General features: G+C 35.5%; 2 pseudogenes; both read right to left on the bottom strand.

The window, feature by feature from the left end:
* Positions 1-4,465: 4,465 nt before the first annotated feature.
* LOC149252594 (ATP-dependent DNA helicase Q-like 4A pseudogene) lies at positions 4,466-9,214 on the bottom strand (annotated as a pseudogene).
* A 227-nt stretch (positions 9,215-9,441) lies between these two features.
* LOC149252593 (ATP-dependent DNA helicase Q-like 4A pseudogene) lies at positions 9,442-11,455 on the bottom strand (annotated as a pseudogene).
* Positions 11,456-18,449: the final 6,994 nt, after the last annotated feature.

Genomic DNA, 18,449 nt, shown 5'->3' with positions numbered 1-18,449 from the left:
GTAACCCTTGGTTTTTTGTGTGTTTCCAGGAGGTTCCTTCCACCATTGGGATTTGCCACTAAGTTGGAGAAGCACACCCATTGTAAGTTATTCTGGTCCAATATTGCGCCCTACATTATTTTAAATTAATTTTATTAAATCCCTCTTTGTCTAACCGGTCCTAGCCATGTATAGACTCGAGGGAAAATTTAGAACTTGGATTCTTATTTTCTTGATAAATTTGTATTTCTCATTGATGATGGTTTTTACCCCTCTTAATGTATTCTATATTGTTCTACTCCCTCTAGGGTTATACAATATTTTATAAGAGGAAAGGCCTCGACCTCTCTAGCCACAACTGCGCTCTAGATATTTGTATTGGAAATGTTGTTAAAATGTATAGTGATTAATTGTTTTTTTGTTTCCGCATGCAATTTTTACTTCTCCTGTAGGGAGTTTCCAAAATTGTTTTTCATTCCTAGGATTTCTAATCTTGCTGTAGATTTTTACACTTTGTTTTTTTTATATATAATAACGAATATATTGAAATTCTCTTCTACATTTATCAACCTTTTTGAGGAATGAATGGAAAATAAAAACATACACATATATGTTACTTGTTTCTTGATAGGTCGAAATGATTTCTTTTTTTTTAATATGCATGCCCGTGGATGTAGTTTTAGTTATGTCTTTGGAAAAAAAATGATTACATGGCTAGAAAAATACAAAATCATTAATCTACCCTTTTTGTTTATAGAATTTCTCTTATAGTAATATAAATTTTGGTTCGAATACTAGCATAGGATTTTCTTTCTTATATTATATTATTTTTGGTAAGAAAAAATGTGCTCACTTCCATGTGCGCTTTTTCCAAGGGAGACTTATTGTTTTCTGTTGTTTATGTTTTCCAGTTTAAGTTCACGACCCTAACCACTCCAATCTAGGGATTTTGGTGAGTAGTTAGCTACAAACCAATAACAAGGCACAAACCCTAGCACTCGGTTATACATGACTTTCTTTTGTTAAGAAAAATAATGCCAACAACAAGAAAGAATAACTAATTTTTCTTTAACCTTTATTCATTAATCCTTCCTACACTCATAAATAATTCTTTTGTTTTTCTTTACAACTCTATTTAATATTCCCTGCAGACATAAACAATTATATTATATATAAGAAACACGCACACACACACACACAAATATATACATACATACATACATACATATATATATATATATATATATATATATATATATATATATATATATATATATATATATATAGATAGATAGATAGATAGATAGTCTTACCATATCCAAAATGAGGGTATATATGCATAAACCACACACACACATGTATTTATAGTTATCCTCTTTAGGCAGGGGGAGTGACTAAATGAATATAATTATATCTCTATCTCTATCTTTAAGTTATGATACTTATCTCAGTATCTCTAACTGTGTGCCAAGACCACCTCAGGAATCCCAACTACAATTTAGTTTTATGCTCGACTTCCCCGGAGATCCAACCATTTTTCAATCAAGAACAATATTCACAATGGTTGAACAAGTCTGAAATATTAACCCCAGGCATTATTCTACTTCTATGGGGTCCCACATCGGTATTGTCTCCAAATGGTGGCTTAGACACCATTTCTCTCTCTCCCATATTGTCACCTAAATGAAAATACTCAATTAATGGAATTGATCTCCATCCATTAGAGTTCTTCCATACTCAATGTTTTTATTTCGCAGCTTTTTCGAACGTCTGTCCAACCATAGCATTTTCGCTGCTTTTCGTTCTTCAATTGCGACTTTTCCATTTCTTGGAATGTAACTGAGTTCTTATAATTGTCCTCCAATTGATAAAGGGATTTCCAACTCCCCTGAGGGGGTCTTGTCACACACACAGACACACACACACATATATATGTATATACACACACACACATATGTATATGTGTGTATATACATATGTGTGTGTGTGTGTGTGTGTGTGTGTGTGTGTGTGTGTGTGTGTATATATATCTATATGTTAACACTTTTAGGATACCCACTTCGTCCATGTTAACAAATTTACCTTATTCATTTTGTGAGAGTTAACATATCCCCTTCCTTCATGTGTATATATCTGTATATATAAAATTGCAAGCACACACACAACATGTTGTTCCTCAGGAGACAATTCCTGGCTGTGGGGGAACAGGTGGCTGAGACATTTTCAAATTGAATAAAAATAATTAAAATCAATGGCTAGGAGGACAGGTCATGTGGGCTTGTAACCAAAACTTCTAGTTTTGAAACCCTAGCCTTCCAAAGGAGAATGGCCAAAGAAACTCTGAGAGTTGTGGAATGCTGGACTAGAGGAGTGGATTGAGGAAGAATAGAAAGGAGAGTCCAAATTGGGCATTTAAGAATATGAATTTGGACTACTACAGAAAGAATAATGCAAGACTAAGAAATGTGAATGAGGTTCCCGGATGTGGAGCACTTCATTAAGGGCTTCAAGATTCATTATCATGAGTACAATTAAGTAAATTCATTAAAAACTAAACTAAAGCGCCAACTGCATCTTACATTGTCCAAAAGAAGAAAAGACATGGATGAATATTGATTCATGAGAAAAAAAATAATGGTTGCAATTTCCCAAAACTAGAATCAAACTACAATATATTACTCAGGCTTCAGAGAGATTTTGGATTACAATACCAGTTACGAGGAATGGACTCCAGGCCCCTCAAAAATGTAATTTTCATAATTTTATCTTCCCTCTCTAGACTAATTGACTAAATTTCATATTGAGTCAATTTAAGAACCGACACTTGATTTAGTTACAATTTCTTTTTTTAAACAGTTATAAAAATTGTTTATTAAAAATATAGAAATCTAATTTTTGTCAAATAAAAGTGACAAATCTTAAAGTAAAAATACATATATAGTGACCTTCATTAAGAAGCATATCCCCATTCTTTATCATAAAATAATATAAGAGTTTCAATATTTGGTTTTTGGGACTCATTGAAAATATGGATGTCGATGTGGGTCTTGGCTTTTTACCCTTGTATGACTTGGAAAAACCCCATACAGCTCTTGGAAGCAAAATAATTCCTACAAGAACACTCATAGTGGTCTTTGAAAACTTGATGGTGTGCCGCCGAGCTCAATGTCATCCGTTGATTGATGAATTGGTAGTTTTTACAATCATATTTATGGGAGCTCTCCTTTGCATAAATCTTGTGTAATTTATGTTGTCAGGATCTCGTGGATCTAGACATAAAGAATTTGAGCCTTCAATTATTCTGGTGTCTGCATGAAGTGTGCACTCTTCTAGGATTTGAAATTATTTCACAACTGAAGAAATATAACTCGCACCCTTCAATGTCACCAGGCTTTTAAGAAATTGCAGAGATGAATTTTAAAAGGAAATTTCGATGTTTCTCATTTAAACTTTGTGATATTCCCAGGGTTTTTTCATTCTCAATGTTGAATTGTAGAAGCCATCTATTATATATATATATATTTCTTTGCATCCATCCATGTCTTAGTTGTTCACTAAATTCAATACCAATCAAACTTTATTTTGTTTTTCCTTGCTTATGATGAAAAACAAAACTTGGAATGTTTGTTTGTAAACACTAGGAGAGATTTTCAAGGCCTCCATTCTTCTTCACTGAAATCTTAGTTGCTCCCCACAAGAAACCTTATCATGGAAAAAATAATCTTAAAAACCATAATAAGAGAAATAGTGAGAGGTATTACCAACATAGCGATAAGAGGTGTGATCCACCATATTGATAGCGTGCTATAGAAATAGTATATCGAAATGCTTCCTATCAGGTCATTTGGATTCAACATTTCATTCCTTTTATTAGAGCAGCTCAATGTCAATAAAAACCAAAGGTCATATTCCAATAGAAAGTGAAAATGACTTAAAAGTCTATTAAAATTATTGCTCCCTATTGATATGGGCATAACGATTTTTATCATGGGCCACATATTCCCTAAAGCACATTAAATTACAAAATAGGTTATAGTTCAGGGACATTCATTGAACACAAACTGAAATATAATGGTCCACATGTTTCCCTTGTACCCGATCAATGGAATAGAAAGCATAATCAAATCTAGTTTTATTATTGTTTTTGATGCCAATAGTTTTATCTGCATGGATTACTCAAATCAAATTCCAGCTTCACTACTAGGCTCTCCACCAAACAAAAATGCAACCTCTGGATTAGCAAAGTCCTTAGCTTGGGCCATATTCTCAAACTTTGGTCCATTTTAATAACAAAGTATGATAAAGTTCAGTGTTGTGGACCAATTTTCATCATTAGGTTTAATGTTTAACGTAGCAAGTGGTGAAGACCTATTTTAGATACATGGGCATGTTGAAAAAATTGAGCATTATCCTCATGATGGAGATAGTTACCCAATCAAAATAATAACATGTTCATGTGTGCATCTCCTAGGTCACATAAAATTCCTCATAGCCTCTTGAGAATAGATGATAGTGATCCATAAACATCACTCTTCATGATATTTTATACAACAAAATCTTCAAGAACTATGTAATGGAGGAGACGTGAAGCATCTCCCTTGCTGAGACTTTTTCTAGCTCCATGAAGAATCAAACTTTCATGCTTGTACCTTTTAATTTGTTGACTCATAGAGCCAAAAAACACATCTAGGACATGAGATGAGGAGAATCATTGGCCCTTTTCTTTTATTAACTCTATTAGCTGCTTTGCTTGATCTGGTACATCCTACTCAATAAAATTTAACATCTTACTACAATTATCACATGTCTTTTCACAATCTGAGTCATCAAATTTCTCACCAAATAAGAAAGTTGACATATCCTTCTACAATCCACATAATTTTCATAGTAACTAGCCATGCATGAAAGGTTCTCAAGGATTTCCTATAATATTCTTCCTTCATTAGTCATAGCAATGCACCTAGTCCCAGAAACCATTGGACTTTGCTCCGTAGCTCCTTGTGTAAGCATATGCTTTACTCCAATATAATCACCATAGTTATTGTACAAAATACAATATGAGGGGAGGTTATTCCTGCTAGCACGACCGCATTCCTGATGGTAGCCTTCAATGTACTTTGGTAGGGAATGCTGAATAACAAACCTTACATCTGGTTCGTTGATTCCCATTCCAAATGCCACTGTAGTGCATATTATGTTGATTTAATCTTTTGTCCCTTGTCTTTGGACATATGCATGTTGTTGAGGATCCATGCTACCATGATAAAATGCAACTTTATGCCCTAATTCCTGTAGCCTTTTTGAAAGATTTTCATAATCTATCCGAGATAGATAATAAATTATTCCACATTCATCACGATGGTTCTTTCTAAAAAAATTATCTATATCCTCAATACATTTGTCTTTGGCATAACAAAATACCTCAAATCAGATCAATTTAATGTTTGCTTAAATACCACACAATTTACAAGCCCAATTGCTTGGAAAACATCCTCCTTTACACTCGTCGTTATAGTTGCAGTGAGAGCCAAAAAATGTATTTTTGGAAACATTTGCTTGAATATACCAAGTCCTTGATAATCTAGTCTAAAGTTATGTCCACATTAACTTATACAATGAGCCTCTTCAATTACAAGTTGAGTGAGAAAATCCCTTCAATGCAAGATTTTTAGATGTCTTAGCAAATTATCACTTCTTACAATCTTCTTTGGTATCACATATAACATCTTAAATTTACAACAATTTTAACCAAGATCATTTAGAATTTGTTTCTCTTTTGACCACTCCATATTTCCACTTAGATATTTTGCATGGATGTTTGCTGAGATATATGCATAGTATGATCTTGAATGAATGAGACAAGAGGAGAAACTACAAGAGTTACACTAGGGAAAACAATAGCTCGGAGCTAATATTAAATAACTCCAAGAAAAGTGTTCCCCTTTCCAAACATTTGAAATGGAACCAGGAGGTATTTCATCATTCTTATCATTTTTCATAAAACCAAGAATTTCTTCCCTTTGTAGAGTTGTCAAAAAATATTATCAAGTTCCATCAACTTTTGTAATTTTAGTCCCGTGCTATAACTTTCTTGAAGATATTTGATATTTTAGTTGTGTCGGGCTCTGTTAGAAGATCTCACTCCAATTGGGGATAGTGCTTTCACTGTAAAGCGGTAAAAAGCATAGATCAGGTGCCTAAGTTGGGTGTGAAATCTAAAATTCTACAAACTTTGAAATCTGAAAACTAAAATTTGACATTCTTGAAATCTAAAACCCCTCCAAACCTATTTCCAACTGGGACTACCACCTTTATTCATCGACTAAAAGCTGAACTGCAGAATTGCAACAAAAAATAAAATGCTCAACACCTGAGCTTATTTATATATAGGTCCTACTACATACATAGATGTGCTCCTTTAGGTGAAATCCACCATCCAATACAACCAACCCAACATTAGTGTGTTGGACCTAATGCTTCCATACTGCAAAAATTAAAAAATTAAAATTGGCACACACCATAAAATAGTTTCAGATAGAAAATCCAGCAAATACCCCAAAATCGATAAGCATTGCTGACGAAAGAAAAATGTCATATAGTCAGCCACTGGATCATAGAACTGATGAGAAAAAATTTCAGCTGCCTCCTTTTCATGAATATTTTGCTGACATATACCTCCTTAGATAGGGAATCCATAGCATTGTTCAACTCTTCACCTATGGGCTCTTCTTGAAAAGGTTGTTGCAGGACATTTCCTTTCCATTTTCAAGCAAGCCAAAATTCTTCGAAATGTGCAATAAAATCTTCATCTCCTAATATATAGGTGTCATAAACTAGAGAATCTTTTGAGGAATCAAAACCCTCATCTCAAAGATAAGTCTCATAAACAGGGCCAGTAGAAAAATATGCAACATAAGACCTTCGTGGTTTTGTCTATAACTAAATTAATTCTTCTCTTTCATCAAAAAATAATGCAGGTATTGTCATGTTGAAACCCATAAAAGAGAACAACAAAGTGAATACCACAGGTGAGAATATACAACCAACTGTAGAATCTTGTCATCTTCAAGAATCAGATTCAAATTTTATGAAAACCTAGGAAAAACTTTTCTAATCCATTTCCCAACAACGATGCCAAAAAATGTTGTTCCTCAGGAAATAGTTCTTGGTTGTGGGGGAACCAGTTCCCAAGACATTTTTAAATTGAATAAAAATAATTAAAATCAGTGGCTAGAAGGACAGGTCATGTGGGATTGTAACCAAAACTTCTAGTTTGGAAACCCTAGTCTTTCAAAGCATAATGGCCAGATAAAGTTTAAGAGCTTCAGAATGTTGGACTAGAGGAGTGGATTGAAGAATAATAATAAACCTGGTCCAAATTAGGCACTTAAGAATCTCAATCTAGACTACTACAGAAAGAATAATGCAAGACTAAGAAAATGTGAATAAGGTTCTTGGATATGGGGTGCTTCATTAAGGGATTCAAGATTAATTGTCATGAGTAAAATAAGTAAATTCCTTAAAAATTAAACTGAAGCACCAACTACATCTTACATTGTCTATAAGAAGAAAAGACATGGATGAATATTGCGTCATGAGAGAAAAATAATGGCTACGAATTCCCAAAACTGGAATCAAATTGCAATATTATTATCTAGGCTTTGGAGAGAATTTTGGATTACTATACTAGTTATGAGGACTGGACTCCAAACCCCTCAAAAATGCCATTTTCGGGCTTTTATCTTCCCTCCCTAGCCTAACTGGCTAACTGTCAAATTGAGTCAATTTAAGAACCAATGCTTGATTTAATTACAAAATTGTTTTTAAATAGTTATAAAAATTTGTTATTAAAAATATAGAAATCTTCTTTTTGTCAAATAAAAATGATAAATGTTAAAGTAAACATACCTATATAATGACCTTCATTAAGAAGAATATCCTGATTCTTTATCATAAGATAATATATGAGTTTCAATCTTTGGTTTTCAGGACTCATTGAAAATATGGATGTTGATGTAGGTCTCGGTGTTGTACCCTTGTATGACTTGGAAAAACCACGTACCACTCTTGGAAACCAAATACTGCTTAGGGGACCACTCATATTGGTCTTTGAAAACTTGAAGGTGTCATCGGGGTCAATGTTGTCCGTTGACCGATGAATTCGTAGTTTTTACAATCAACTTTCCAGGAGATCTCCTTTTCATAAACCCTGTGAAATTTATGTTGTCGAGATCTCATGGATCTATACACAAGAATTTGAGCCTTCAATTATTCTGGTGTATGCACGAAGTGTAACCTATTCTATATGAAAAAGGATTTGAAATCATTTCACAATTGAACAAATATAGCTTGCACCCTTCAGTGTCACTAGGGTTTTAAGAATTGTAGAAATGAATTTTAAAAGGCAATTTTGGCATTTCCCATATAAACTTTGTGATATTCTCCAGGGGTTTTACATTCTCAACATTGAATTACATAAGGCATTTGTTATATATCCTACTTTGCATCCATTTGTGTCTTAATTGTTCACTAAATTCAATATCAATCAAAATTATTTTGTTTCAATTTTCTTATGATGAAAAATAAAACTCAGAACATTTGATTCCAAATGTTAGGAGGGATTTGCAAAGGCCTGTAATCTCCATCACCGAAATCTCAGTTGCGCCCCAGAGGATGCGTTATCATGGAAGAAACCATCTTGAAAATCATAATAAGAGAAATAGTGAGAGGCATTACCAACATAGCAACAAGTGGTGTGATCCACCATATTGATAGTGCACTCCAAAAATAGTCTATCAGAATGCTTCCTATCAGGTCATTTGGAGTCAACCTTTCGTTCTTTTTAGCAGAGCGGCTCAATGTCGATACTAACCAAAGGTCATATTCCAATAGAAAGTGAAAATGACCTAAGAGTCTATTAAAATTATTGCTCCCTGCTGAGATTGGCTTAGTGAGTTTTATCATGGGCTAGGTATGCCCTCAAACACATTAATTACCAGAAGCGGTTGTAGCCTAGGACCTTCATTGAACACAAACTAAAAGATAATGGTCCACCTATTTTCCTTCTTCCCAATCAGTGGAATAGAAAGTGCAATAAGATATGGTTTTATTAATTTTTCGATGATAGTAGCTTTATCTACATGGATTACTCAAACAAAATCCCAGGTTCACTTCCAGGCTCTCCACCAAACAAAAATCAAACCTCTGGATCACTGATGTCCTTATCTCGGCCCATATTCTTGAAATTTGGTCCATTTTAATAACAAAGTATGATAAAATTTTGGTGAGCTGTGGACCAATTTTCATCATTACGTTTAATAGTTAGTGTAGTAGGTGGTGAAGACCTCTTTTAGATACATGGACACGTTGAGAAAGTCAAGCATTATCCTCGCAGTGGAGATAGTTACCCAATCAAAATAATAACATGTTCATGTGCCCATCTCCTAGGTCACATAAAATTCCTCATAGCCTCTTGAGAATGGATGATAGTGACCCATACACATCACTCTTCATAATACCTTCTACAACAAAATCTTCAAGAACTATGTGGTGGAGGAGACGAAAGCATCTCTCTTGCTGAGAATTTTTCCAGCTCCTTGAAGAATCAAACCTTCATGCTTGTACCTTTTAATTTGTTAACTGATCGAGCCACAAAACACATCCAAGATAGGAGATGAGGAGAATCATTTTCCCATTTCTTTTATTAACTCTATCAACTTATTTTCTTGATCAGCTACATCTTTCTCAATAAAATTTATCATCTTACTACAATTATCATAGGTATTTTTGCAATTTGAGGCATCAAATTTCTCACCAAAACAAGCAAGTTAAAGTTCCCTTTTGCAATCCACATCATTTTCACAGCAACTAACCATGCATGAAAGACTCTCAAGGTTTTCCTATAATATTCTTCTTGAATTGGTCGCAACAATGCGCCCAGTTCTAGAAACCATTGGACTTTTCTCCAAAATTCCTTGTGTAAGAATATGCTTTACTCCAATATAATCACCATAGTTATAGTACAACATACAAGATGAGGGGAGGTTATCCTTGCTAGCACGACTACATTCCTGATGGTAGCCTTCAATGGACTTCTATAGTGAATGTTTAATAACAAACCTTACATAGGGTTTGTTGATTCCCATTCCAAATGCCATTGTAGCACATATTATGTTGATTTAATCTTTCCTCCACTACCTTTGGACATATGCATTGTGTTGAGGATCCATGCTACCATGACAAAATGCAACTTTGTGCCCTAATTCTTGTATCCTTTCTGAAAGCTTTTCACAATCCATCTGTGATAGATAGTAAATTATTCCACATTCATGACTTTGGTTATTTCTGGCAAATTTGTTTATGTCCTCAATACAAATTTTTGTCTTTGGCATAATAGAATACCTCAAATTATATCAGTTGAATTTTTTCTTAAATAGCACACAATTTACAAGCCCAAGTGCTTGTACATCATCGTCCTTTACACTCGTTGTTGCAATTGTAGTGAGAGCCAATAAAGGTGTTTTTGAAAATATTTTCTTGAAGATACCAAGTCCCTGATAATCTAGTCTAAAGTTGTGCCCCCACTAACTTATATAATGAGCCTCATCAACTACAATTCAAGTGAGAAAATCCCTTCAATGCAATATTTTGATATGTCTTAGCAAATTATCACTTCTTACAATCTTCTCTGGTGTAACATATAGCATCTTAAATCTACAAAAATTTGAACCAAGCTCATTTAGAATTTTTTTTGTTCCAATCATTCCATATTTCCTCTGAGATATGTTCTAGGGATGTTTCCCTGAGATAGATGCATAAACTGATCTTGAATGAGTGAGACAAGAGGAGAAACTACAAGAGTTACACTAGGGAAAACAATAGCTGGGAGCTGATATTAAATAGGTCCCATAAAATTGTTCCCCTTTCCAAACATTTGAAATGGAACCAGGAAGTATTTCATCATTCTTATCATTTTTCATAAAATTAAGAATGTCTTCCATTTTTAGAGTTATCAACAAATATTACCAGGTGCCATCATATTTTGTAATTCTAATCCAGTGCTGGAACTTTCTTGAATATATTTGATATTTCAGTTGTGCCAGAAAAAGCTACAACACAACACGTGGCTGATTTTATTACTAACTAATCAATCAAATTGCATACTTCATCTAAATATTCAACTTAAATCATAAATATTAAAGACATTTCACAAGGGACACTACACATAAAAATTACTTGTGATATATTCATCATCATGTATACTTAAAGACTCAAATTTCATCCTATACCCTCGAAGTTTAGGTTTCTTTACCTTGTTTTCTCCTTCATAGCAGTTGCTCATATTGTCCCAAATAGCTTTGGAAAAGGTGTAGTCCATTACTTTGACAATCTCCAATTTAGGTAGGCCAACAAGCAGGGAATTCATCGCTTTAACATTGCACGTGAACTCCACGTTCTGATCTTTGGTAATCACCATTGGAGGCTTTTGATACGATTCCTCCACAATGTCCCACAAATCTGCTCCAAGTGTTTGAATTTAGGTCTTCATCCTTACTTTCCAAAACACATAGTTTATTCCATTGAACATAGGTTCTCTATTCGTAAATCCTCCTTCCTGGTTTTCCATGCTCCTTGATATTTTTCCTAGATGTTAAACTAGTCTGATGGAAATTTGGCCCTAATACAAATTGTTGGAAACTAGGACAATACTGAAGGGGAGGGGTGAATCAATATTATAGGAATTTTTCCAATTTAAAATATTTATTTTACTTTGTGCAAGGATGCCAGGACACCATTAAGTACTTCAAAAAATAATTGGAATAAGAATGAAAAGAAACAATATCATTAATAACACAAAGAACAAATAAATTCTTGAAAAATTCTCTTTAATTGCTTCACAAGAAAAGCTACAACTCGTTGTTACAATTCTCTAGCTACAACTAGCAGGATGCTAAAACTTCATGATTTATTGGTAACTAAATGGAGCTACAACCCAAAATATTTACCAGAACCCACTAGAAGGAGAACCAACCCCTGATTTGCAAGCTACAACTTGCTTGAAACTCACTGGTTCATTTTTCATCCATTTTCATACTAGAGCCATGAATGCTAATTGTGCCTTCAAAATAAAATACTTTCTTCATTAATCACCAATACCTTTAGCAATTTCTAATTACTGATAACACTAGTAGATTTACCTCACACCAAATTATACATACAAACTCTCTTATCTAACCTACTTTATCAAGCCTGCTTATAAGGAATTTTGACTCGATATTTTTGGCCCTTTTTCTTTTCTTGCATTGCTACATAGAAACATATTTTTTCTTTGCATTTTTCACAAATTGTCCTGTGACTATGTTCACCAAGTTCTCAGACCTTAACCATCCTCTTTTGCAAGTTAAATTAAATTTATTTTCTTTTTTATCTAACTCGGTCTTTTACAAGTTTTAGTAGTCCTCCTTCTATTATTAGCTACAGTTAACTTTGAGTTGATTGGTAATTCTGCTTCCAAAACTGATAGTTTTGCCAAATTTGGCTTAAGCTCCTTTCGTTCTGGCCCTTCCTTCTTTTCACACAATAGGACTGGTTCCTATGACCACAAGCTAGGGTTTTATGCGCTAAGATGCTCGATGACCTACATGGGTTTGATTCCCTTGTAATTTTCTCAATGCCCTTAGTCTAATTTCTCCACGAAATGACCAAGTGCCAGCGCGTAAGTTGCAGATCTCTCTATCCCAACATGTTAAGCTTGTTCCCCTTTACAATTTTCTAGGGTCTTTCCTAGGGAATGATGTGTCTTATGGGGCCCTCCTGACCTCATTCTCATTTGTTGTCACCCTGCCAACCTGTCTATCCTTTATTTCCCAGCACCACTTACCCAGCGCTTCCGCTTTGTGCACCATTAACAAGCCATTGGGCTTCAACTAGCAGGATGACATCATGTAGATTTCATAGATGCCATGTGTTTTCCTGTGATTGGTGATATGTGTCACTCAAAAATGGGCCATTCAAGTTCCTAAAAATTCGAAAAATTATTGCCAGATGTCCACCTCCTATTCACTGGTTGTTAACATCATCATCCTCCATTGTCCAAGTCAATAAAATTATTCCACTTGTCATCTATTAGAGACAAGAGAGAAAGGGTCCTGAGGCCTTGTTTTGCAATGATTTCCTTTGTTAAATTTCTAATACACTTCGCGACTTTTTCTTATATATTTCATAACTTTCCTCTAGGTTATCGCTTCTTTGTTTGCATGCCTTGTCATCCCTCTGGGCTAGCCCTCAATAGTTTGATTTTTTGGAGTGAATACCTCCCTTTTAAATTTCATTGGTCCATGCTCTATGTCCTAGTGCATTGACTGTGTTCACACTATACAAACTTGAAACTCATACTACAAGGCTTCCTCTACTGAATGAGACTATCAGGTGGGCTCTACCTTGACCAATTCTCCATTGCACCATGTGCTCCGCATTCGCTCACTCTATTTCATCCCAAAACTTAAGTAGTGTTCCTTCTTTGAATCCTTTGGGGTGAACCCACTTAGGTAAGTCCCCCAGGATGGCTTATCTACTACCATCATCTTGCTCTGTTTATTTGAGTGGCTAAAAGCAATTGTCAGAGTGTCTCGGTCGGGCCAAGTTGTAGTATGGGTTGCACCTATAGAGAATGAAAATCCTCTCTACTACCTTGTTGTCACTATAATTCAACTTAGTCCACCTTTTGGTTGTTTTACAACCATTGTAACTAGGCTTGGTTGCTCTGCCAACCATGGAAATGCACAAAAAGGTTCTCCATCCTCTTTATCTCTGTTAATTTTGATTTTTGGGTTCCATAGCTTTGACTAGCTCTATATTTTGATCTAGGAGGCCATTTGAAAACTTCCACATATCACTAGAAATATTTTTACGATATATTTATATCTAAGTGGCTTTCATCTTCATTTGACACCTTCTACTACTCTAGAACTGGTGCCAAATTCTCTGCATCACTCTCAACCATGTTTCTCCTTGATTCTTGTTATCATGCTTGGAACTTGATCTCCTAAGGAATATTTTTTCACATGTGACACATATTTACATCAATTGACACACTATTACCATCAATCACATTGTGTTTCCAGCATTTTCCGCAGGCCACTTCTTAGAGAACAGTTTGAGTATTTGAAGGAAAGATTAGGAGTTGTTCCTCTTGCGTCCCTACACTAACTCTTCCTTCAAGAGTAAGAAAGGAAGCTTCCATATTTTCATAATATCAAGATCAACATTATAAGTCTATAGGATCAACATGATAGATAAATAATGTTGGCAGGGGGAGTAAAGGGACAGGGGGAGCTTGTCGATGTTCTTGCCATTGATGTCAAAGGGGAAGAAATACATGGTGATAAAAAAAAAGTAAAAGGAGAGGTAATTGGTGAATTTGAAGGTGTTAGTGATCAAGAAACAACAAGAGAAGAAACATCAAAGAATAGTAGTAGTAGAAGCAACAAACCATAAGTGAAGTGCATATTAGGGGAAGTCGTACTCAAAAGCGATAATAATATTTCATGAGGATGTTTTATTTATATTTTTTTTGATCTTGGTGTTTCCATCAATGCTAAAGTGAGAGAATGTTAGAAATATGTTGTTATTGATAGCAACATGGTGTCAATTGATGTCAACAGGTGGCACATGTGACAAAGGATTCCTCAGGAGATCAGGTTCCAAGCATAAGAACAAGAATCAAGGAGTAGCATGGTTGAGAATGATGTAGAGAATTTGGCACCAGTTATGGAGTAGAAGATCATGACAAATCCTGATGAAACCCAGTCAGATGGAAAGAGCTCAGAAAAATATTTCCATTGATATGTGTAATTTTGCAAATGGCCTCTTGGATCAAACAATATAACTATTCAAATATATGGACCCCAAAAGTCAAAATTAGCAGAGACAAAAAGGATGGAGAACCTTTGGGCTCATAACAAAAGTTGGAAAAGCATACAAACCCAATGGAAATGGTGGTAGAGTGTCTAAAAAATCGATCATGCTAACTTGGAGTGATAATAAGACAACGGAGAGGCTTTTCATTGGCTACAAGCAAAGCCCACACTACAACCTAACCCTATGGGGGAAGCACAACATAGATACCTCAACAATTGTTTTCAAGTGCTTAAACAAATAGAGCAGGATGACGCCATCCTGATGAATTTACCCTGGTGGGTGCACACTTGAGGATTCAAAGAAGGAGCAAAAGGTAAGCATTAAGATGAAATAGAACGGGTGAACATGGGGCACACGACGTAATGGAGCAATGGTCAAGGTCAAGACCACCTGACAGCCTGACCTAACGAAGGAGGCCCGACGGTATGAGCTTGGAGCTTGTATGGTGTGCACATAGTGAATGCACTGGGAGACAAGTGCTAGGAAACAAAGAGTGGACCAATAAAAGATAAATGGGAGATCCCCACTCCAATAGCTTAGGCCATTAAGGGCTTTATTGGTTTGTTAACAAATGAGCCTGATTAGAATTGGAATGTTGGTTTAATAAAATATTTATTTTTAATGTTTAAATAAATTCAACTTTCTTGAATATCCATACCATGCCTAGATTGTGTAATGATGATATATATATATATATATATATATATATATATATATATATATATATATATATATATATATATATATAGATATATATATATATATATATATATATATATATATATATATATATATATATATAATTATATATAATTATGATTCTACTAATTAAAAATCCCCGTTTAGTTGGAAAAATAAATTCATACAATATTTAAATTATGATATATAATATAAAGACCATGTTAATAAAGAGATAAACTCACCCTTTTTCCTTTAAGAGATTTTTATACAAATCTTATAGGACTTTTCTATAAATTATAATTCAACTAGTTTCATTTGATTCAAAGGAACAACTTTTCTATAAATTATAATTCAACTAGTTTCATTTGATTCAAAGGAACTTTATAAAACCTATTTTTGAAAGGTTTTGACGCATTTTAAGATGATCCAAATAATTAAGGAAAGCAAAAAGGAAAAAAGACTCAATTAAATTTAAATTTTATTTGCTTAAAAATATTAAACATCTTAAAAAGATTGACTTTACTTACCTATTAACTCACTCCTATAAAACGTTGTAGATACCTAAAAATTACAATAAAATCATTTATCATCTTAATTTTAATCCCAATAAAAAATTACCACCGATTAAAAAAATACCACTATATTAATATTTGATATATAAAAGTATATCTCTATATCATCCTGCATAAACACTCTCTCTCTTAATATCTGTCTATCTATCTATCTCTCCCTCTTCCTCTCTTTGTATATCTCCTCTCTCTCTCTCTCTCTCTCTCTCTCTCTTCATATCTATCTCTCTTCCTCCCTCCCTCTCTCTTTCTTCCTCTCTCCCCCCTCCATCTCTATCTCTATCTCCCCTTGTCTCTCCTTCTCACCCCCAAAATATACTCTCTCTCTCTCTCTCTCTCTCTCTCTCTCTCTCTCTCTTCCCTTCTCTCTCCATATCTATCTCTCTTCTTCCCTCCCTCTCTATTTTTTCCTCTCTCCCCCCTCCATATATATCTCTATCTCACCTTGTCTCACCTTCTCACCCCCAAAATATACTCTCTCTCTCTCTCTCCACCTTTCTCTCCCTATGTCTTGCTTCCCCTTCCAACTCCATCTCTCTTCCCCCTCTCTCTACTCTCTCAATTCATCTCTCCCCTCCTTCCTCTCTCTCCCTTTATTTTGCACCTCCCTCTCTCTCTATCTCCCCCATCACACGCACTCTCTCCCTCTCCACCCTCCAACTATGTCACTATCTCCCTCTCGCTCTCCTTCTTCCTCTCCCACTCTCTTCCCCTTAGTTCCCTATCTATATCCTCTCCTTTTATCTCACTCCCTCTTCATCGCCCTCTCTCTCTCTCTCTCTCTTCCCTTCTCTCTCCATATTTGTCTCTCTTCCTCCCTCTTTTTCCCTCCCCCCCTCATCTATATCTCTATCTCCCCTTGTCTCTCCTTCTCACCCCAAAAACATACTCTCTCTCTCTCTCTCTCTCTCTCTCTCTCTCTCTCTCTCCCCCTTGTCACCTCCTCTCCCTCTCCACCTTTCCTCTCTCTTTATATTTCTTCCCCTTCCAGGTTCATCTCTCTTTCCCCCTCTCTCTCCTCTTTGTCAAGTCATCTCTCTCTTCCTTTCCCTCTCTCCCCTTCTCTCCCACCTCCCTCTGTATCTACCCCCCATCACACACACTCTCTCTCTCTACACCCTCCAACTATGTCACTAACTCCCTCTCTCTCTCCTTCTTTCTCTACCCCTTTCTCTGCCCTCCATATCTATATCTCCCTGTCTCTCTCTTCCCCTTCTTTCACTATCTCTATCCTCTCCCTTTCTCTCCCTTCCCTCATCTCCTCTCTTCCTCATTCCATCCCCATCTCTCCCTTATCACTCCCTCTCTCTCTCCACCTCTATCTCTCAATGTCTTTGTTCTTCCCTCCCTCTGTTTCCCCCTTCTAGCTCCATCTCTCCCCCACTCTCTCTCCTCTCTCTCAAGTCCCCCCTTTTTTCCTTCCTCTCTCTCCCTTTCTCTCCCACCTCCATCTGTCTCTCCACCCCATCACACACACTATCTCGCACCACCCTCCAACTTTGTCTCTATCTCCCTCTCACTCTCCCCCTCTCTCCCCCCTCCATAGCTATGTCTCCCTATCTCTATCCTCTCCTTTTCCCTCCCTTCCCTTGTCTCTTCTCTCCCTCATTCCTTCTGCATCTCTCCCTTATCACGCCCTCTCTCTCTCCACCTCTATCTCTCAATGTATTTTTTCTTCCCTCCCTCTCTTTCCCCCTCCAAATCCATCTCTCTCTCACTCTCTCTCTCCTCCTCTCGCCTCCATCCTCACTCTCTTCCTTCATCTCTCCCTATCTCTCCCACCTCTATGTCTCTCTCTGCCACTCTGTTCCCCCTCCACCTCACTCTCACTCTCTCTCTCCGCCACTCTATTCCCCCTCCACCTCACTCTCAATCTCTCTCTCCGCCACTCTATTCCCCCTCCACCTCACTCTCAATCTCTCTCTCCGCCACTCTATTCCCCCTCCACCTCACTCTCGCTCTCTTAAATATGATCTCATTGTATTTTATTTAAAAAAGTACCTAAATTAAAAAAAAAAAAAAAACAAAACAAAACAAAACAAAACAAAACAAAAAAACAAAACAAAAAACAAAACAAAACATAATTGGTTTTAAAATATTAAACCAATATTTTGGATCAATCATGTCAAGGAAAATAGAAAATAAAAAACTTAAAAGAATCATGCACTATCTTTCCTCTATCATTGTTAGTCACTTTTATTTCTCTCTTTTCTTTGAGCTTTGGTTAAAATGCATCTATCCTAGTTCTTTATAATATTATTTATATTATATAAATTTCATATTTGTATATATAAAAGTATT

This window comes from Pinus tabuliformis, chromosome 7 (assembly GCF_031772625.1).
Source record: "Pinus tabuliformis cultivar Carrire ecotype Pingquan chromosome 7, CPIR1, whole genome shotgun sequence".
NCBI classification, from domain to species: Eukaryota; Viridiplantae; Streptophyta; class Pinopsida; order Pinales; family Pinaceae; genus Pinus; species Pinus tabuliformis.
This window is presented reverse-complemented; position numbering and strand designations above follow the sequence as displayed.